The sequence below is a fragment of the Balaenoptera musculus genome, chromosome 2 (assembly GCF_009873245.2).
Source record: "Balaenoptera musculus isolate JJ_BM4_2016_0621 chromosome 2, mBalMus1.pri.v3, whole genome shotgun sequence".
Lineage (NCBI taxonomy): Eukaryota > Metazoa > Chordata > Mammalia > Artiodactyla > Balaenopteridae > Balaenoptera > Balaenoptera musculus.
Window position 1 is genome coordinate 127,241,135 of NC_045786.1, and position 22,737 is coordinate 127,263,871.

The 22,737-nt window shown below is 41.7% G+C and overlaps 1 protein-coding gene across 6 annotated transcripts in view; it reads left to right on the top strand.

The window, feature by feature from the left end:
• FRMD6 (FERM domain containing 6) overlaps window positions 1–22,737 on the top strand; it is a 266,485-nt gene that overhangs the window by 162,233 nt on the left and 81,515 nt on the right. For 2 of the 6 annotated variants that reach the window (XM_036842781.1, XM_036842780.1), the window contains one exon: window positions 10,712–13,064. The gene's annotated coding sequence lies outside the window, so the exon portion shown is untranslated. Of the gene's footprint in view, window positions 1–10,470; window positions 13,065–22,737 lie in introns of those variants that run through there. The other 4 variants (XM_036842783.1, XM_036842784.1, XM_036842782.1 and 1 more) reach the window with 2 other exon arrangements.

Here is a 22,737-nt window from a genome sequence, read left to right on the forward strand (position 1 = left end):
TAGAGGGATTTCAGTTTGAAGTAGGAATTACAAATAATGGGGGCAATCTCAAAAACTGAGGCTAAAGATTAAATTCACAAGACAAGTTGATATCTTTATATCTTCGGGAAGGTAATCCATAAATCCATCTAAAACCATTTTAAAAAATCATTCCAATTTAACTCATCTCTCCCCAGATCTCTCAAAAGGTTTTAATGCCTGGCTTTTCCTGAAACTCAAGGACTTTTAGTTCTCCAAGTTGGCAAAGAGTAATGGGGAAATCTCTGATTTAAGAAATGGAACGTTTGCCAAATTTTTTCCATGGGTTTAGAGTGAGATAGGATAGCACGGTGCCCGATCTTCATCCTCAACATCAGTGGGAACAGTAATTCGGTCCCTACCACCCCATTCAGACTGGGAGCCTCCAGCTGTGGGTGGTTCTGCATTGTTCACATTCCTCCTAGAGACCGTCAGGGCTGGGCTGACGGTCACTCTGGGAGCCACAGCTGACAGAGGAAGCTCCTGTCGCGTGCTACATTTTACAGCTCGGCTCTAGCAGTGATAAACAAAACCATAGGAACGAAAGGCAAAGGTGATTCCAGGGACTGCCATCAGTTCCCTACATGGACCCTGAACTGTCCAACTCTCTCCTTTATGTTGTGTGTGTGGCTCAGATGAAGTAACTGGAAACCCGAAGGGGAAAAAAGCTAGGCTGCAGATAGAATGCAGAGGCAATGGCAACTTACCTGAGAGCTTTGTCATTCTTCCTTCAGTTTATCAATTTAAAACCCAGGCAAACTTAAGCTGTTAGGGTGGAAGGGGTGCCATCAGGCACTGCCCTATTGACACCTTCTTGTCAAATGATATATAATTCTTTATAAATTCATTTAATTCTTTATAATTATTTGAAAATAGATCTGTCCACTGGCAGCAGGGCTGAGAATTTTGTCCCCAGCCCTTCCTGTCTCAAATCTGGGTTTGCACACGTTTGAGTGGGCACAGATCTTGGGTATTTCTCAAAGTTTTCTGATACCATAGCTTGCTGTCTGAAAAATCAAACACTTTGCTAAAAAGTGGACACTCTAGTGTCAGGTTTTAAAAATTGTATTGAATGCAAATGCAAACTGTGACTTTTCCATTTTGCTTTAAAAAATTATTTACAAACTCCAATACTAAGGGGCATTTTGTATTTGGGTATGTTGTCTGTGCCCTGGTTTCCTTATTTGTGAAGTAGGAACTGTGATGGTACCTATCTCAGGGGGTGACTGCTATGATTAAATGAGATAATAAATTTAAAACCCTTGCCACAGTACCTGCAACACAGTAAATAATAAACCATCAACTGTCATTTTATTTTATTCCTGGAAACCACTCTTTTGAAGTCATTCGTCATTCATAGAACAAAATAATATCTATCCATGCAGGCTTGCACTTATTATCCATGAGGTGTCGGTCACCTTCCAAAGCCCTGAGTGGGTCAGTGCAGTGGGCATGAAATATATAGATGTTTATCAGGCAGCATTAAAAGAGCAAAGCTATGAAATGGGAAGAAATAAAAACTGGGATGCTTATATATTCTGTTCAGTCTATATTCTCAGAGCTGCCCTGCAGCATATTTACAGAAATGTTAGTTAAGACTGTGATTCATTTACATGCTATTAGATTCATGAGGAAGTTTCTGGGGACTTAATGTTATTGTGATGTTTCTGGAGATGCGTTATTCATGTTATTCACATTATTCACTAAGACTGGTAGTCTCTATTGCTTTGTCTTTAGTTGAATGACTTTGTAAAAATTAATAAACAGAAACCTCAGTTGAACTAGAGTTGGGTTTAAATGCCCTACAACGATAGCAGAGCCCAAAAGGAAGAAGAAAGACTTCCTCTTCTTGCCTGGCAAAAGCTCAGCCAATGAGAGACTCAGCCAATGAAAAGCCACTATACTTTGAACTCTCAGTTCCTCCAGTGGACTCTGTTTACTATAACCCTCCCAACTTCCTTTTCCCCTTTATGAAAGAGATCTCCCCTCCCTGTTGTGTGGGACTTGAAAGTGGCTCCCCATGGGTGCAGACCTCAAACTGCAATTATTTGCTGGTCCTGAGTAAGCCCATTTTTGCTGGAGAAATAATCGGCAGTCTATTTGTTTAAGGTCAGCAGCTTCCTATTGACCAAATTAATGATCACAGTTTTAGTTACTCCATTCACATCACAGAAAATTAAAACTAGGCAACCCTTTGTGAATTTGAATTGGATGCACTGACATCAATGTCCTTATTGTGACAAAAAGATTACTAACACATTACCTCCCCACCAACACACATTTTTATTCATTGGATAAAATGAATTGGTGGAGTAACAGTACCTAAAGTATTTTGGGGCTTTCAAATGAAACATTTCAAAAGTATCTTTAATCTGGCCTCTTCATTTAAATCTTACTTTAGCATCGGTATTAACAGAGCAACTGGTCACAAATGAGTGTCAGAATCATCTGGAGAGTTTGTTGCTTTTTTTTGAGATTCCCAGCCCTGTCACTAGTTCTTAAATGGTTCTGATACACTTATGGGTTTGGAAACCACTATCTAAAATAAATCAGCTAATAAGTCTAAGTGGAAATCGGGCAATATTTGTAAAAGGTACTTACTGATGTCTTTTTAAAGCTATTTTTCTTGGGTTTTGCTTTCATGAGAATTTGAATATATTTGAATGTATACATATATATTCTTTATTTTAAAATGCTAGTGATATGAAGAATAATGGAAGGAAATACAGAGACAAGGAAGTGGCTGTAGTCAATATGAATGTGATCAATATGATTTATGCAAATAATTTTTGATAGCCCTAATAATCCTTTCAAAGTTCATTTCTATGTAGTATTTGTCAATAGCTATTTGTTCAAAACAATTTTTAATATTTAATCTATTAAGTACATTTCTATCACACTATTTTAAAATAAAATTTAGCAAATTATTTAAGTAATTACAATTATTATTCATTGTGAGAACTAATAACTAGTCAGGTCTTGTTAAATTATAAAGTTTATATTTTATTAATGTAACTTTTCCTTAAGACTAATTTTAGTTCAGTAAGTTGATTCTTCACTGAAGTGAAAAGCTTCAGCGTTTCCAAATTTTTTCTTCTCTATCACTATCATTTAATATGAATTGAGATAAATCTTGCCATACCTCAGCTGACAAAGAGGATGTGTTCTACCACCTTAGAAATTTTATAGCCAGAGATAGAAATTATGCTAATGCAAACAAGACTTTCGTCAGATAAAAAGATTATCCTATTTTCTTTCCCTCTTAAAAATCACTGTATACTTATAAAGGTGATACAGGAAGACATAAAATGTGTATCAAGTCTTGGGGCTGAGAAAGAGATCCAGGTAAAGTTAGGAGAGTAGATGGAGAAACGGAGCCTAAATACCTCACTCTTTCAGTCCCAAATGATCCCTCACCTCCAGCAACTCTTTTCAACAGACCTTCAGTAGGCTCAGCCAGCATCCCTAGATGGGAACCTCCCCTCATCCCAACTCACAGGGCACCTAAATGTTCCAGTCAAGTTCACCCTTTAGATCAGCGGTTCTCAACTAGGGGCAATAATTCTTTATCATGAGGTACCCTACACTGTAGGACGTTTAGCAGCATCCCTAGCCTCTACCCACGAAATACCAGTAGTATCACCCATCTCACCACGCATGCCCCACCGCACTGTGACAACTAAACATGTCTCCAGACACTGCCAAATGTTTCTGGAGGGGCAAAAGTCATATACTGGTTGAGAACCACCAGATTAGAAGTGGCAAAATAGGGGTTTGAAAAGTGCCTTATCTCAAAAATATACATCTCTCCCCTTAAAAATGCTGAAATTCCTATAATAAGACCTTGTATCTTTCTTTCCACAATTGCAGAATACAGGGCTTAAACTTGTACCTATTCTTGTATAGGTACCAGTCTGAGGTTAACTTTGTGGGAATACTTTCAGCTAAAGTGCAACTAGTCAGTCAATTATGACAAAAGGTTGGACTTCCCTGGCAGTCCAGCAGTTAACACTCTGCATTTTCCACCGCAGGGGGCACAGGTTCCATCCCTGGTCAGGGAACTAAGATCCCACATGCCATGCGGTGTGGCCACAGAAATACATACATACATACATAACGTACATACATACATACAAAAGGTTGGTTTTCAGAACCTTCCCAGGTCTGCTCAGATCACCTCAAGTGGACCACTTTTCAGAAAGAGGACTAAGAACAAACTTCCAAACCTTGATGACTTTACCTGGAATTGTTCATCTACCTGTCTAACACATACCTGCTGCCTTGTCACGATTGGTGCTAGATGTAGTGTGAAATATACAGTGACTTCAACATTCTGTAAGTGGAAAGAAGGGTCTAGGAGAGGGTCAGATATTGGATATTTAAGAGGGAGAGTGGATAATTGAAATTTAACTACAGGATGGGAGATTAGGTCTCGTTTACCTCTGTGTCCCCAACACCTGGTACACAATAGGTACTTAATAAGAATTTGCTAAGTGAATAAATGAATGATGGAGAAGGCCCTCAAGCAGCTGGGGGGACTGGGGATACAGAGCTTTGGTAGGAGGAAATTGACTGAGAAGAGTCAGGAGAGAATGGCCTAAGAGGAAGATACATGGAAGCTTGGAAGTGGAGAGGACTAAAGCCCTAGTGAGAAGATGCCTGATCAACTCTGCACCAGAAGCAAGGCAGTTTAGGGAGAAAGCATGAGCTTGGACAGATTTCCTGAGTTCAGATCCAGGCACAACCACTTGTTTTCTTTAAGATCCTGGGCATCTGTAAACCAGGGATAATGACAGTTCCTCTGTCAAAAGGCTGTCATGAGGGTTCAATGAGGTAATACTTATAAACCTCTTAGACCAGTGACCAGCCAAGGGTCAAGCTAGATCAACCCTTGAGAGTGGCAGTGTTTCAGAGAAGGATGAGGGACTTGAGAGCCATAAAAATCTGAACGATCATTGTGGTGAAAGGAAAAGGAAGCCAACCAGGAATGAGTAAAAAGTTGACCAAACATCTGTGAGCACTCCACTGACGCAAGTGTTGTCTTGGTGATATGACTAATTGACTCATGTATTCGATTTTCCTTAGTCTTCCTCAGTGACTTTAAAGCAAAATGCAAGAACATTGATGATTGAGTTGACCTGAATTTGGGGATTGTTAAGAAAGCTGCATTAGAAGGTCAAAGAGATATGGGACGTTGAGACTAAGGGGAGGATATATTCAAAATGGCAAGCCCAGGCATTAAACTCAAAGGTTAAGAAGGGAAGCCCAAAACAGCTAATAAACTGAAGGAACTGGGGGGTGGGTGCGGGTTGGTGACTGAAAGTCTCAAGGTCAAACAACAGCTCTGGTGGGAGAGGTGGAAGGGCAGGATGTGGTGGACAGAGCAGTTTCCAGTGTTCAGAGATGGAGCAGCTCCAGATGACACAAGGTCCAGTTAAACTTCACATGGAGGTGGGGGAATCCAGCAAGGAATGGAAGCAAGGCCACTTCGTTTCCTCTTGATCAACTCAAACCATTCTGTTCCCAAGGGTATCTCATCAAAATGTTTTGTTGGCAAGGAATTCAATAATTGATTAACTGCTCTATTAAAATCCCTCTAACGTTCTTCTTGCTATCTCAAAAGGCTGTAGTGTGAGTAGTTAAAGTCAGGGGGAAGGCTCACACAGAAATAAAGTACACATCAAGGAATATCAGTAGAGATAGAACATTGATAATTATACCATATGTTTATACTTTAAATATAAACATTAGGTAAACTGGCTGATGTATGATGTCCCATTCAAATCAACTGAAAGTCTTCTTAAGGGATTGATTCTTTCTCATCATTACCTGGGATATCTGTCCAAGAACCATCTCAGCAAATGTTAATCCTCTCCCATTCTCATCTCAGTGCCTTCTCTCTTTTCTCCACCTCACTCTCAAAGCAGCTGTGTGCGCTTGCACGCACACACACACACACACACATACATACATACATACATACCCTCCCTACATACAGTTTATGCGATTCATTCATTCAACAAATATGTACCAGACACTGTTCTAGATGCTGGGGCCACAGCAGTCAGAGAGGTTAGATCTGTGCTTACCTGAAGCTTATATTCTAAATGGAGAGACAGTTGACAAACAAGTGAATATATTCATAAATAATTTCAGATTGTGAAAATGCTACCAAAAAACTAAGTGATGTGATAATAAATTATTTTATATTCATTTGTATATTAAATCTGTACGTATATAAAATTATCATGTAGTAGGTATATATCCCCATTATTTTTTAAGAAATTGGGGTGAAAGTGACAAAAATTATTATCCAATATAGAACTATTGGCAGAAGAGAAAGTCATTAATTTGCTGATTCTGTTTTTCTGCTCCAGAAATCACATAGAATATTTGGCTTATGATATATGAATCACAAATACTTTATTAAAAGTTTTTAACAGAAAGCAAGTTTAAGAAAGCCTATTCCTGCCCCCCCAACCCCGAATGGTCTTACCTTCAAAGCAAGATCTAGTTAAGAGTGCTACCAACCAGCACTTTATTCTCCCGGCCTGTCAAAACTAAACTTCAGGGTCTGAGATCCTTTGAGAACAATCTCAAATCCATGATTCCTAATTCCAACTCCATAGTCTAATTAACAGTGTCCCTTCTTCAAAGAACTAGAGCATAAGAATTCTGTTTAGGCTAACAGAATGATATATTAGGCTACCCTTGAAAAAGAAAAATGGAACCACTGCTTTGCCTGCAGAAGAATTTCTTAAGATTTTTTTGGCATTAGGTTCCATAGGCAAGCCAAACAAGAGTGAATGTAGGTTTTGTTTCTAAACTAGGATCAGGTGAAAGGGAAACATCGATCTAATGTGGGTGTTCACAAATACTTTTTCCCTTTTATCCTACCAGTTAATAATAACCAGCACGCCAGGACCTTGTGTTATAACCAAAATCCCAACCACTGCAGATGGGTAGGGCTGTCTCTTGGAGGCCCCACCAACAGAGTTCTTTAGCCTCAGTGAAATTCCAGAGAAAGCACATCTTATTTGTACTTTTATCCATCATTCTTTTTTAAGCAACTAAAATCAAGTTTAAGAGCATGTTCGTTATGCCTCCAATCTACTCAAGGTAACCAAATTAAAACAGACTGGACAGATTTTAAACCTTCTTCATAAATGGACTTTCCCTCAAGAAAGCCAGAATCAGCCAGGCTGTAAGTCTGTATTCATTTGGGAAGATGGACGTTCATACCTCCCCCGTTCTAGTTCAGTATGTTTCATGTGCCTCAGGCACAAATCGATAAGATGGCATTTAAATATGGAAGAGAATTTCAGTGACATCTGTACTGTTATCATTTGTGTTTCAAAGTGACGCCACCTAGAATACTATCCCAGATAAAGATCATCAGCGTGTGCCCGAGGCATAACTCAAGAGTAACCAGTCTATCACCAGAGTCCTACTTCCTTTCCTTTCTCATCTGTCTCCCCCAATGGGGAGTGGAGGGCATTGCCTTCCATCTCTGGGGGGTAGGAATGTTTTCTTTCAGCTTTTCGGAGAGTAATCAAGGAATCGGACCGAAAAACTGCTCTGGGACCTTAAAGGCCCATTGTATAAACACACAAGTGGCATACATCAGGAGGTTTTATACTGTAGGCAGTCTACCCCTTGTCTTGTCCCTTCTACTAGACATTTTTTGGTATGAGGGCCCTTCTACCTGTCCTCAGTCTTCTCTAGAACGTGAAGCCCATGCATAAGGCAGCAGTGCTCTTTTCACACTTAATTCCAAGACCTCAGTGCAATTCTCTGTGCTGGGCTCTCCTACCTTGTGTACCTAATACCTCCGCTGTACCACTTAGAACGGCCTCTCCTCAAGAGTAAAGGGCCTGGCCTGCCCGCCCCTGGTCTTCTGGAAGCTTTTGTCTGGAGTATCAAGAATTCAAGCCCTCAGGGAATTGGAATGTGGTGTTTGTGGTGAAACTAAAACCATAACGGAATAGAAAGAAAGAAGGTCTTCAAATGTATCTCCTGTAAACTTTTATATACTGTATTAAAACCAGACTTTGTCCCAGGATAATCAAGTTAACCTATTTAAAAACAGTGTCTCAAAATTTGATGGCCAAGAGAACAGAATTTAATGAATGCAGACTTTTTCAAGTTTGTATCTCTAAATTGGGTAAAGGTAAATCTTCCTGAGTTAGAGGTACATAATATTAATCCCAATGCTGTGCTGTCTCTGCAAGATACAATTGACCCTTGAACAACCGAGGGGTGCGGGGTGGGATTTAGGGGCAGCAACCCTCTGTGCAGTCAAAGATCCAAGTATAATTTATAGTTGGCCCTCCACATATACACATATACCCTCAGTTCCTCCATATGTGTGGTTTCTCTGTATCTGCAGTTCCATATCTGCAGATCCAACCAATAGCGGATCCTGTAGTACTGTAGTATTAACTATTGAAAAAAATCCACATATAAGTGGATCTGTGCAGTTCTAACTTGTGTTGTTCAGGGGTCAAATGTAATTGTTTCTATTCCTGGTTAGGGATTCCTGGTACATAATAATGAGACAGCTGGATTAAATGACTGTTAATCAATTCTCCTGCCTTTCCTTGAGAATTAAAATATCTTTTGGTGTTTTTATTTTACAGAACACAATTTATATACTAGCTGAGAATAATAAAAAGGGCACTTGGAGTTTTAGTCAGTGAAAACCAGGACTACGTCACTGCACTATTTGTTTCCACAAGTGATTCTTTTTTTCTTTCAAAGTGATATACATTAGCTAAAGGGACATTTAAGACCTTAGAGTAGGACTTACTTAAATTTATTTTGCTTTAAAATGCATTTTGTTTTGCTTTTTCAATGAACTTCAGTAATTACCAAAAAGAAAAAGGAACCTAATTTCTTTACTATGACCTTCAGCCAGAATGATGAACAGTATTTAATTTAGGGAAAGTATTCTTTAAAAGCTAATATGTCAAATTACTGGCTTCTCCCTTTGACTAGAATTTATATTTCAGCATTAAAACATACGGTAAGTCCCAAATTCCCTTGAATTATGTATAAAAGATGAAAAATAACTAAGCTTTTTTCTTCTAACATACTGAACTCATCTTAATTCTTAACATACTATTCTGGTGTTTGGAAAATATCAATACTTATAAAGGAATGTAAATTATAGCAGTTCACATCTCTTAGTTTTCTATACAACTGTGTTTCTTCCATAAAAGTGTGTAACTATCACCCACCAAAGCTTAAGCCTCTTCAATTCCAAAATGAGGCTATGGCCATTGTCCTTTAAAACCATGTCTCCGTGCACCTGCTCATTCTGCGCTCTCTTCCTAAGATACCCTAACCCATGGTTCCCACATGTGTCTCCACTTAGAATAATCTGGGGATTTTGAAAACACTCCCAAGCCCAGGTCACATCCCAGACCAATTAAATCATATGCCTGGTACACAGGCATCAGGAGTTCTTTTTAAAGTCCCCAGGTGGTTGCAATATGCTGCCAAGTTTGAGAACCACCACCTCAACCAACTTGTTGCCAAACTGTCCTTCATCCTTCCCATCTCAGTTGACAGGGTATGTCTGAAGCCCTCCCTGAAGGTTCTAGGCCTTCCCATTACTCCTCCTGCATATCTCTACCATAGCAAGCAGTAAAAAGTATATTGTAACTGTTTACCTGCTCACCTGTTCCCTCAAACTACTCCAAGAGTCTATTTTTAGGTCTGAATCCCACAGTCTCACCCTGTGCTTGGTGTAAGGGCATACTCAATAAATACATTCATGGAACGAATAACTTCTTCCTGATAAAACTAAAGCAAAAACATACAGTTATGTTAATATTTATATGTTATGGAGAAAGTATTAGTTTAAGATGTGTTTTAGGATAATGTTTCACTTGATGGGCAATGTCTCATATTTAGGAAAACATCTCATCATACCAATGAAAATAAATCTATATCTCAACATCAAAAAGAATAATAAAATATAACTTTGCCTACAAAACTTCATTCTTTATTGTAATAAGCACAGAAAAACGTTTCCTGTGGTAAGAAACATCTAAAACAACCCATCCTTTCTCAGTTCCATTTCCATCTTGAGTGGATTATGCGTTGTTTTCCAAAGCAATCCTTTCCAAATTTTATGATGTTTCAGGGGTTTATAAAACTGATTTTTAAGAGTTTTAAAGTACTTAGTTGGGATTTCCCTGGCGGTCCAGTGGTTAAGACTCCGTGCTTCCAATGCGGCGGGCTGGGGTTCAATCCCTAGTCCGGGAACTAAGATCCCACATGCCACGTGGCGTGGCCAAAATAAATAAACAAGTAAATAAATAAGTACTTAGTTTACAAAGTGTATCATGTTAAGAGTCTATGTTTATCAAGGTATTCATACTGTTAACATGATCATTATACTTAAAAAAATTCATACAGTAAGTTTTGCTATAATCAAATTCTAGACAATAAACCCAATCTTAAACGCATGTTTTAAAAAAGGGGTTTTTTTTATTTTTTATTTTTTTGCCTTATATATCCTGAGAGGTTTATTGATTTCTTTCTTTTTTCAATGTAATTGTAGCTTCTTTTCATTAGTAGGAGTGATAATATGATGTTTTATTGTGGTAAAAGATATATAACATAAAATTTACCATTTTTCCAGGTTTGTTGAGATATAATTGACATAACATTTTATTTGTTTCAGGTATACAGCATGAAGGTTTGATATACGTATAGATGGTGAAATGATTACAATACAAGTTAACATCTATCACCTCATATAGTTACAAATTCTGTGTGCATGTGTGTTAACTTTCAAGATCTACCCTCTAAGCAACTTTCAAATATACAATACGTTGTTTTCAACTTTAGTCACCATGCTGTATGTTACATCCCCAGTACTTATTTACCTTATAGCTGAAAGTCTGTACCTTTTGAACACCTTCACCCATTTTGACCACTCCCACTCACCCCTTCCTCTGGCAACTGACCAATCTGTCCTCTATATCTATGAGTTTGGGGTTTTTTTAGAGTCCACATATAAGTGATATCATATTTAAAATATTTTGCTCCTTGGGTTACCTATTCATCTCATATTGCAGCAATGTTTTACAGTCTAACAATATGTTATTCTTTATCTGCTAGATTTTTATGCATGAAGCCTGAAAAAAAATTAGATTTAGGAACTGTTTTCCAAGACAGTATTATATTTCTCACTTGTCTCACATCAAGTTAATTTAAGACCTTAACAACTACTGTTCAATATGCACTCATTCTGAATGCATATTAAAGACAAAAATGAGAGAAAAAGTATAATCCTCCACTTTTTAAACGCCAACATTGTAATCAACTACTAAACAAAAATTTAAATTTAGTCTTTTAATTAAATACAGCTAATTTAAAAGGTAGTCATTGGAACATGGTTCTTGACCTCCTTCCTATAACGGGAGTCATGACTTTAAAGCATGAGTGCAATAGGCTTAGAAACTGTTCTGCTTTATCTGAAATAAGCTCCGAATGTATTTTCAATTGTGGAAAGGCAAAAAGATTACCGTTCCTAGTATTCAGTTCTAATGTCATGGTTCCCAAAATGTAAAAGCTGTGAATAAGTCAACTATTCCAAGGAAGCTTCAGCTGTGAACACAAAACGGAATTTCTTTTGCCATGCAAACAAGGCACACAGGCATACTTTCAACCAATAACAGCTAGCTTTATACATTTATGTTTGGATCAAAAGAGCAGGGCAATTTTAAAGCTGGCTTCTGTTAGCATCAGTCTGATCTGGGGTGGTGTCCTTTCTTAGGTCCTCTGCTTCCTTGTCTCCTTGTCACATGCAGACCCACCCCATCGCTCCTTTAGTGAGGGGCCCTGTGGGGCGTTACTGCCGCCCCTGGCCAGGGCTCACCGGATCAGCAGGCAACAGAAGACCTAGGAGGGTAGAAGCCTGGGGGGCTGGGGGTGGGCGGGTTGGAGCTCTGTGGGTCGCGGGCCTGGGGGCCAGGTGAATGCTGGTTCTCTCTTCGTCTCCAGTCCCCAGAAGCTGGTCCAGTTGGCGCAGGCTGACTGGAGAGGCGTAACTCACCCCTTCCCTAGACCCAACAACTAAAAGTGGCAAAGAAATCTCCATCTCCTGTCCTGAGTCTTAGTGCCATAAAAAATATCTTCCACTGGCCCTTCGCATCACGCGCCGACCTTCGGCTACCATCAAGAGCGGACAGGTATAATTTCTGAGAGGTCACTGGCACTAAAAACACAGCGGATAGAGAGGCCTTGTCGACCTGAAGACCTGGAGAGGCAGAGTTAGCGGGGGAGGCTTGGCTTCCTCGGCGGCGCCCCCTCCATCCAGCATAAAACCCGCGAAAGAGCGGCGTCCTGAGTAGTGGGTGGGCAGGTGGGTGCGAGACAGGAGGACGGGAGGGAGCAAGGAATCACGAAGCCTCCTCCGCTGGGACCGCCTCCTCTCTCAGTGGCCTCCCCACAGTCGCTCCGAATTAATAAGACGAAGATCAGGCCAAATTGCCGCCCCCGGCCAGCCCAACCGGGCTCCGGAGGGAGCGATCCCCGGGAGCGGGGGTCCGCGCGTCGGAAGGGGCCATTAGGCCAGAAGGCGGGTAGCTGACAGTGTCCCCTCGCGCCTCCGTCTCCGTCTCGCGGGGAAAGGCCTAGATCGCCGCGGTCCTAACACAGCATCCGTCTGCGGCTCGCCTCCCTCTCCGACCCCGGAGGCGTGGCGCCCTCGGCTTCCTCCCGCCCCCGACTCGCGGCACCCCTCCGCAGGACGCTTGGTTGGGCCCGGGGCGGGGCCTGCAGGCGCTACACGTGCGGCTGCAAGCTCCGCTCCCGCGGCTCTGCCACCGCCCCCGCCACCTCTGGGCCGACGGGGGGCGGAGCCTCGGGGGGCGGGGCGGGAGGCGTGGGCGAGGGGCGGGGCGGACGCGGAGCACTCGTCCGGCTGCCCAGGCCAAGGGGCTGAGAGCAGTGGGGCAGGCGTGGCGGCCGCAGGAAGGCACTGAGAGCTGACGGGAGTCCGACGCCTGGTGCTGCGAGCTTTCTCCGAGGTAAGACCAGGAACCCGGCTCCCCAGGACGCCCCCTCCAGCCCGGCCACCGCGCCCCGGCCGCTCACTGTGCCCCTTGCCGGCCGGGTGGCGGTGGCTGGACGGGACTTCGGGAGGGCTTCTGGAAGTCGCGAGCCCCAGCCCAGGCGGTGTCCCCTTCTCTGCGTCTTTCTTCGCCTTCTCGTCGCTGCCTCGGCTCTGGGCGTCGGGCACCGGGCTGGAAGGTCGCTTTTCCGCGAGTCGGAGCTCGCCCACGCCGGGAAGGGAGGACGGGGCCCCGGGGCAGCCGAGCCGGGCGGCGGGGGAGGCGAGGAGCTCCGGGGCCGCGTCTGCGGCGAGGGCGGGAGGCCGGCCGGGGCTGTGGGCTGCGCCCCCGGGCTCGGTGCCCGTGCTCGGCTTCCCGGTGGTCGCCGGCGCCCTGGGCTTGGGGCGCCTGCCCTTCGCGCCCCGTCGCTGTGACCCGGTGGTGGGGCCAGCCCCTGAACCCCGAATTCCTGGGTGCCGCCTGTTGTGCGCGCGTCGGCCCGGGCAGCCCGACTGCGGGAGGGGACCTGAGGCGCGAGGTCTGCCCCATCGTCCCCTAGTCGGGGGAGCCGGAGGCTGAGCTCGGGCTCGGCGACGCCGGAAGGGGGCCTTGGTGGGATGCGAGTGGGGGGCGCGGCCTGCAGAATTTGGGTTCCTGGTGGAGCTGGCGGAGCGCAGGCCCGGGCCGGGGCAGAGGAGACCCCCAGCTGCTGATCGGGGAGGGCCAGGACCTGTCAGGGATGGACAGCTGGGAGCCACCGGGTGAGGTCCACAGGGATTATAGCAGCACCTCCAGTCCCGGGACAGCATAACCTAATGGTGAGGGCGTTTTCTTGAAGGCAGGAAAAAATGGAAAGCTGTCAAAATAAGCCCATTTTAAAGTTGAAATGAAAGTTGGCGGATTTTCAGGCCGTGCAGTTGTGTAGCTAGTGTCCAAAGAAATATTAGCTCCTTGACACCCTTTTCGTTTGGATTTCTTAGCAAAAATCTGTTTTGCCAGTATTTCCCTCAGGAGTTGTGCATTGCCCGCAGCGGGGAAGGAAAACTTAAGCAAGCGTTCTCGGGTTGCTTTTAACTTGCCTGTGCTCTCCAGCCTTTTTGAGTGTGCAGAAAAAGTATCTCTTGCTGGATTTCTCATGTAGGATTCCGTCTCTTCTTCTCTGGGACCCGACGATGTTTGTTTATTGGTTTTATAAGCATCTATTTAAATTTAGTCCTTGAACGAAATACTCCCCGTTGCCACAGGGTGTAGTTTAGGGATTAGAGAATACTGTTGGATAAAACTGCTAGTGGCTTCATTTTGCAAGAATGTAAGTCATTTCCTTTCTGTGATTTCAGGGAGTTGATATTTCACAGCATCAAAACTTTGTGGGGAAAATTTTCCGTAATACATCTGTCATTAAAAAGGCTTTTGACTTTTGGATTTCTCTTCTTAGAGCAGGGCATAAATTTAGACTCAGCAGTGTTAAAGTATCAGAAGGTTTTCAGAATCTACAGCATCTGAAACTATTGTAGAAGGTAATTTTAACAAGCACCAAGACCGGCAAACTGCCTGCAGGATAGAGAGTGGGGGAGGGGAGAAGACCAGAAGAGAGAGGCAGGAAAACAGATGCCTGTGTTGTTGTCCTTTGTCGTATAAAACTTCTGGCACTTAATCATTTTTCCTTGGGTGTGGTTTTGAGAAATAAAAGTATTACGTTAAAAATGAAAATACTCCACAGTATGAGACAGCTGACATTAGAATGCTCTTTCAGTATGTTTGTAAACATATTGGATTTACATTTCATATTAAAATGGACTTCTGGGATTATTAGATGAGAAGGGTCCCCCAGGGGATATCTAGTATCAAGTTATCTGCAGGATATCTTTTCCAGAAAGCAGACTGCCTGTAATATGAACTAATTCCCCCCCACCCCCCTTTGAATTGCTTGTAAGAGTGCCTGAGATCTGACACTGATGGACCACAGTAATCAGTTCTTGCAGGGCCCCAAACATTTCAAGGGACAGGAAATCTTTCTCTGTTGCTACCCCCTCCTTTTTGGTGGGGCAACAGGGGTAAGCTACCAGCTTCAAATACATAATTTGAACTTGCAGATTTAAGGTGCTCCTGGCTCTACAGGAAAACTGAATGGGCCAGGATGAAGACCGCTGCTTTTGAAAGCGAAATGTCAATGTGCTAGGTAATAATCTTTAGCTACAAGTTCTTTAGAAACTCATTCAGCTGGTCTAGTTGAATTGGGGGAGGGGGGTGGGTTGTAGAGCTTTTCTGATTTCTGAACTTTGTTTCCACTTTTAACTACACTTACAAAGCTTTTGGCTTTCAGAACTTATGACATAATAGACCATGTAGCCTTTTGCTGCAGATGCTTGAAATGAAAGTTTCAAACAGAATTGTTTTTGACTGAGCTGTCAAGTTCAGAGTTTAGTGTAAATGAGTCCTGTCTCACAAGTAACTTTTTTGATAAAGGAATTCTTTGTAGTTTTCAACTTGAATGTTGCAGATTTTGATTTCTGAGTCTGTGGGTTTTTAAAAAAAAAAACTAAAACCTGCAAACAATTATTTTAATACATGAAAGCCGGTACCAAGAAAAGATTAATTCAGTCCAGATGTAAAAATGTATGTGAATTTTAGATTTGGATGATCTCAACCAGTTTTCCCTTTTGTTGATGAGGCTGCCTGGATCCCAGATGGCATTCACAAATTATCCCTTAGGTGGTTTTCTGAGTTCAGAACTAAATTTCACCAGCCTTCTCTAAAGTCATTTTAATATTTTTTCAAGTCTTCTGAAGGATAGAAAGTTTTCTGCATTTATAGAGAGATGGATTTTTCATACTACTCATTAATACTAACCTTATAAATGCTCTGGTTTGGTAGATGAAGCCTATGGGGAAACTGGAGGTAATCAGTATCGTGTATTCTTCTTCTTTTTTTTTTAATTAAGAGGTACAAAACTCCAGTTATAAGAATTGTGTATCCTTATGGGCAAAGCATAGAAGCTTTGGTTTTCGCTTATGCAATTCCAACTTTCTTCTTTTAAAGGAAAAAGTTTTAAATGTGTTTACAATCTTCAGTAGAATCCTGTTGTTAACAGTTTGTGGTCTCTGATATAGCAATTGTATGATGAGCCTCTACCGTTCTTTCTCAACAAGAAACAGCAAACACAACTAATAAGAAGACTCCAGCATTTTTTTAGCTTGTACTCCCAATACCAGAGTTATAAAGTATGTGTGTTATATATTTAAAATTATATATTTTTAGGAAGTCTTTGTATGATTATATAATTATACATTTTGGGTGTTTGAATACATTATGATTGTATATAAAACAATCCAGTGTAGGAGGGGGGGAAAGGAAAGATTTAGTGAAGGAATTTATGAGTGATGAAATTTTAGTTAAAATGTATCTTTCCTGAAACCCAAACAGGAAAAATGGTATTGTTGGTCTCTGTAGTTAAACTTTGATATAGGGAGTAGTTGAGAGGGCTTTTTGAATTGCACATTCTTCTGAGGAAGAGGCTTTGCGGGCCTATAAAAATAAGTAGAAACAAGTTAAAGGGATAATTTGAGAGGAAGGAAGAAGTAGAATACTGGGCATTGAATTGCAAGGAGCATCTAAACCTAGAAGGATGAGTATTGAGAGCAAGGCTGAAGTAGGGAAAGCTTTCTATTTAAAAGTGTAAATTAAAGAAGATCTTTTTAGCTGAGAAAAAAAAGGATTAGAATTAAGGTGCCCTATAAGGTCTGTATACAACATGAAATAGTGCTGCGGAGTGATATTTATCCTGGAAACCTGGCCTGCATTTGTGTTGAATCACTAGTTTGGTGTTAAATGTTGCATTCAGGGACTGGATGCTTATTACTGTCCTCTGCTCCCCCTCTCCCCCTTATACCCCCCACCTCCACTTCCCATTTCAAAGGCTGGAAACATTTTTTGTCTAAGTTCTAATGATTCGAGCAATATTTAATTAGTCCTCCAGCATTTGGGAGAACTGCTAATGCCCACCCCCCATGCTGTGGGACCAGAGGGACTCTACAGCAATATTGGCTGAAGTTATCATAAAGTTTTGAGTGAAAACAAGCCATCTGTGTTTCCAGTTATCTTATATGATTTAGTGGTGTAATTACTTCTGATGCAACTTTGTGTACTATCACTTTTTATACGTATCAAATGGAGCAGTCCTGCAGTATACCATATTGATCAAAGAGGGATCCTAGAACATTGGGGAGGGGAAAGAAATCGCTGATCTGACAGCTGGTATAACGTAAGGAGGGAAGTGTTGTGCCGAAACATTCACGGATAAACCAAACATAGAGCAAAGGAGAAGGCATTTTTTTCCTGGAGCTTCCTTGGAGTTGTCTGTAGCACAGCGTTTTCTGGAATGCCTTTCACCACCTATGTGGCCTTACCTAGCAGAGTTTAATCTATACAGCAAGAATCTAGGTAGAGATTTGGTCATTAACCAAATCATTTCATTAATGTGGTAATTGGGATAATTCTGATCAAAAGTATTTATTTTGAGCCTCCATATTCCAATTAGATTATCCTGGGATATTTTCAGATGTTTTCTAATAACTTTGCCTTTGTACATGTATGTTATAGAACTTTGAGCAGAAATGTTTTACTGGTATATGAAGATAGAGGGAAAAGCAATATTTTATACTGCCTTATAGCCACAGTTTCATGTGAGGGAGGAAATCATTATAAAAATCAAGGAAATTCTGGATGAAGATTTTAGGAAATTAATGATGTTTCTCACTTAGCTTCTCAGGTGGTTCTTTGTCTGATTCACATTAAATGAAATGTAATTAATTTTCTCCCTACAGGTAGCAGTACTTACACTGTCCAGTTTTAGTAGATGGCTTTTGTTTGCAGGGAGTAGGTGTCCCTGTGGCTTTATTTCTTTGAACTTGTTCCTGAATAATTACATACAGCCAGAAAAATGCACAGATCAGAAGTGTACGGCACAAAGTGATCATATCTAGGCAACCAGCATCCAAATCAAGAAACAGAACCTTACCAGGCACACACCCCCCCGCCCCCCGCCCCAGCTCCAAGTTTCTTGCAGTCATAATCCCTGCCCCAAGGATGACCACTATTCTGACTTTTACTGCCGTAGGATAGTGTTTTAACCCTGTTTTAGGGTTGCATTCATTTATTTTTCTTAATTTTTAAAAAAATTTATTTATTTTACTTATTTACTTTTGGCTGTGTTGGGTCTTCGTTGCTGCACACGGGCTTTCTCTAGCTGCGGCGAGCGGGGGCTACTCTTCATTGTGGTTTGCGGGCTTCTCATCGCGATGGCTTCTCTTGTTGCGGAGCACAGGCTCTAGGTGTGTGGGCTCAGTAGTTGTGGCACGTGAGCTTCAATAGTTTTGGCTCGCGGGCTGTAGAGCGCAGGGTCAGTCGTTGTGGCGCACGGGCTTGGTTGCTCTGCGGCATGTGGGATCTTCCCGGACCAGGGCTCGAACCCGTGTCCCCTGCATTGGCAGGCAGATTCTTAACCACTGCGCCACCAGGAAGCCCCTCTTGGGCTGCATTTGAATGCAATCAAGTATAAGTTCTTTTTCGTGTCTTTTTAAACTCAACGTGGTGTCATGTCCAGACTGATTCAGGTAGCAGTACTTCTTTTTTCTTTTATTTCTGTGAATAAATATACCTAGTTTGGTTATCCATTCTGTTGATAGACATTTGGGTAGTTTGGGGCTGATGTGTGGGGCTTGACCTTTTGATGGCTCAAGAAAAATCAAGCAGTTTGGAATTGAAAGAAGAGTAATCTTAAGATTAAAAGAACAAAATACATCAGAAACGTGAGAGAAAAAAATACAATATCACACAAACAATAAAGGCTCAACTCAGTCCACAGAATCCTAGTGTTCAGGGACACATTTCGGAATATACCAACTGATATTGCCAGATTTCACTTGAGAATTGGGAAAAAGGTAAGGGACCTTAGGTGACAGCTAGCCCCTTCATTTCTTAAAGGTGAGGGACTGAAGATCCAGAAGACTGAGTGACTCAGAGTCTCACAGCTAATGACAGTGCCAAGAGTAGAAGCTGCTTCTGACTTCCAGTCTAGTCTAGACTAATGCCATCTGAGGGCTGAAACCCAGCTCACTACTCTGTTGTCCAAGCAGTGAGTCCACTGGCCTGGAGCATGGGGTGCCCTTTCCTGATCCACACAAAGATATCCTGTGGGTCAGTTCAGATGGAAGCAGACCTGCCCAGAGAAAATGGAGCTGTGGCCCAGTGAGGCAGAATTATACTTCCTCAAGCCTGCTCTGCCTCTGCCCTCAGTACAGAGCCCTTGGAATTTCTGTTTAACCCCTTTCTCCTTCTCTCCTCTCTACTAGGGCTCTCCAGTGAGACTTTGGGTTATAAGCGCCAAGTAGGTGATATCTTGAGGTCCCTCCTGGCTCACTGTTTTATTCATCCATAAACATCTAGGATTGACCCCAGTTTCAAAGGACTGCTCTCTAAATATTTTCAGAATAGTTTATTCTTAAGGATAAGAATATATATAAATATATATTTTTTGCCTCTTCCTGCCATTATGTCACCCCCTTTCTATACACTTTTCTCCTCCATTCTGCCCCCCCCCCACCCCCTTTAAGTTATCTTTTCTTAAATATCCCTGGAAACATCCAGTTTCTGGTCTCTGTCTACCAAAAACAACAGTGAAATTCTGATGCTGAAATCTGTGGCAATTATTGTAATAAGTGCTCCCAGGAAGCACTTATTGTAATAAATATAGGATTATGAGAAATCTGATAGGTAAACAAAGTGCTTGTGAAGGAAGACTGTTGGTATAGATATTTTCTTTCATGTTTCCCTAAAGAGAAAAAGGACATTTTCGTGGTTCAAGAAAAGACTCAGAATTTCAACTTAGGCTCATTAGGAAGGTGAAAAAAAGGTAAAACAAACAAACAAATAAAAAAAAGCAAAACCTGAAGTTTCATAAATGGGTAGTAAATAACATATCCTGCTCAATGAGATACAGCTTATAACGCAAAAACTTAGCATGTATAATCTTAGCAAATAAGAGATAAATAGAGATACCTGGGGGAAGAGTGCTCACCATAGGGCCTGACAAATTGCTCACTGAAATTACCACAGAAAAGAGTAATAAGTTTTGAAGACAAAATGGAAGAAAGGCAGTAGAATATAAACGTTAAGAACAAGATTTTTGAGATTAGTTCTCTGGGGTCCAAATCTAGGCTCCACTGTTTTCTAGTGTGTAACCTTGGGGAAGTTACTTAACTCTCTGAATCTCTTTTTCCTCATCTGTAAAATGAAGATAATAATAGCAACTATCTCACAGGGTTGTTTTGATTAAGTGAAATAGCACATGTAAAGCAAGTGCCATGGTGTGACACATAGTAAACAGTCAAGAAACGCTGGCTTTTATTACTTAACAGAAAAAGAAATGATGTATACAAAGATTTCTAGCCATTGGAAATCCCTAAGCTTTTGTTTACAAGCAGTTGTTCACAATTTTTTTTTTTAATTTTTAATTTTTAAGTATTTGTTTATTTATTTATTTATGGCTGTGTTGGGTCTTCGTTTCTGTGCAAGGGCTTTCTCTAGTTGCGGCGAGCAGGGGCCGCTCTTCATCGCGGTGCGCGGGCCTCTCAGTATCGCGGCCCCTCTTGTTGCATAGCACAGGCTCCAGATGCGCAGGCTCAGTAATTGTAGCTCACGGGCCCAGCTGCTCCGCGGCATGTGGGATCTTCCCAGACCAGGGCTCGAACCCGTGTGCCCTGCATTAGCAGGCAGGTTCTCAACCACTGCGCCACCAGGGAAGCCCTGCTCACAAGATTTTATTTTGTGTTTTGATCACATTAAGTAGGCAACAAATTATAGTATTTCTCAGTTACAGATATTGGGCAATCTATACTGCTGCACTAAGAATAGCTGGCATGTCCCACTGATCACTAATTGAGTTATTTTTCCTAATTCTCCTATTTCCAGCAGTCTCATTCCCGCAGCTTCTGCCTGCTTGCTAATATTTCTTTCCAGCTGCCAAAAAGTAAATTTACAGATTTAAAAAATTCTCTTTGTGATGAATAATGTTGTACAAAGTACTTTTAAACTTAGAGTACCAGTGTCCCATGTCTTTTTTCTCTTGTACTCTGTAGATTTCATGTGAGTCCTTTTTAAGAAAGCCACTATTATTGGGATAAAGCAATTGTTTCTTCCTCCCAGCCCGATGCCCCACCATTGGCACAGTTTATAAAACGTGCGCCAGACCCCTTTAAACGATTTCTGTTAGGCCCAAAACTTAAGATTTTTAAACCATTCATTCAAAGAAAATTAATAGTCTGAAAGTTTCAAAGGAGTTTTTAAGAAAAACAAACTTAAGCACATTAGAAAGACACATTTACATCTAAATAGCATAATTACAAATCCAGTCAAAATAGGCACAGGATAGTCCAGAATAATCATGGTGTCATTCTGCTCTGTTCATTAAAAGGGGGGCCTACCCCAGATAACCCTGTGCCCTGTTATGTGTTGTATAATATCTTAAATTTAATAAACTTAATACTTTACAAATGTTCACCAGGTCCCTCAAAAAACAGGTTTTGCTTCTGTATGAAGTATCCAGGACTGTGTTGAATACTTACTGCAAGTCCTGCCAAAGGGTTTCTTGTCTTGGTGGGGGAACAAAATATATGTGTTTGGAGAGGTATTAGATATTTCCCAGTAAGTGCTAAGTGGACTCCAGGAGCAGAACCAATGATGGCCAAAGGTAGGATGGCCCTAGCTTCCCTGGGGCTGCTGGATTTGGGTTGGGTCAGGAGATCAGGCTGGGACCTTTGTATTCCTCAAGTGCAAAGGACCTTTTCTAGGAGCAACAGAAATGTTCAGGATTTGGTAAAAGTCTCAAATATTAAAAGAAAATTATGAAATTGAAACTATTAAATGTTTAATTAAATTCATTCATTCATTCAACATAATACATGCCTACTGTGTGCTAGACACTGTTCTAGGCTCCATAGCTACGTCAGTGAACAGAATAAAGAAAATAATCCGGCCTTTATGGAGCTTATATCCTATTAGGAGGCAAACACTAAACATAACAAAGCTATAGTATTTTAGAAAGTAGTGTTCCAGCAGAGGGACCAGCGAAGGCCTTGGGCAGAAGTGTGCCTGGTCTGTTCCAGGACCAGTGAGAAGGCCACAAAGTAGCAGTAGATGAAGTTATAGAGGTTTGGGGAGCTTATCACGTAGTGTCTGCCTGGTGGACCATTTTAAGAACTTTGGCTTTTACTCTGAGTGAAATGGGGAGTCACTGGAGAGTTTTGAGCAGAAGAGTAAGGTGATTTGACTTGCATTTTAATAGAATCGCTGGCGGCTGTGTTGAGATTGAAAAATGGAGTGGGGTGGTCCCGGGAAGCAGGGATACAAGTTAGCCGCTGTTGGCAATAATCCAGTTGAGAGATGCCAGTAGCAGTGGAGGAGGTGGCGAGAAATGACCAAGATTTATTTTATAAGTCGAACCAATAAGATTTCCTGGTTTGAGGGATATGAGAAATAGCGATCGGAGGAAGGATAACACCAAGGCTTTTTGCATAATTATGGAGTTGCCATGAACTGAGATGGGGATCTGATGGAGGAGCCGGTTTGGGAAGGATAACCGAGAGCCATTTTG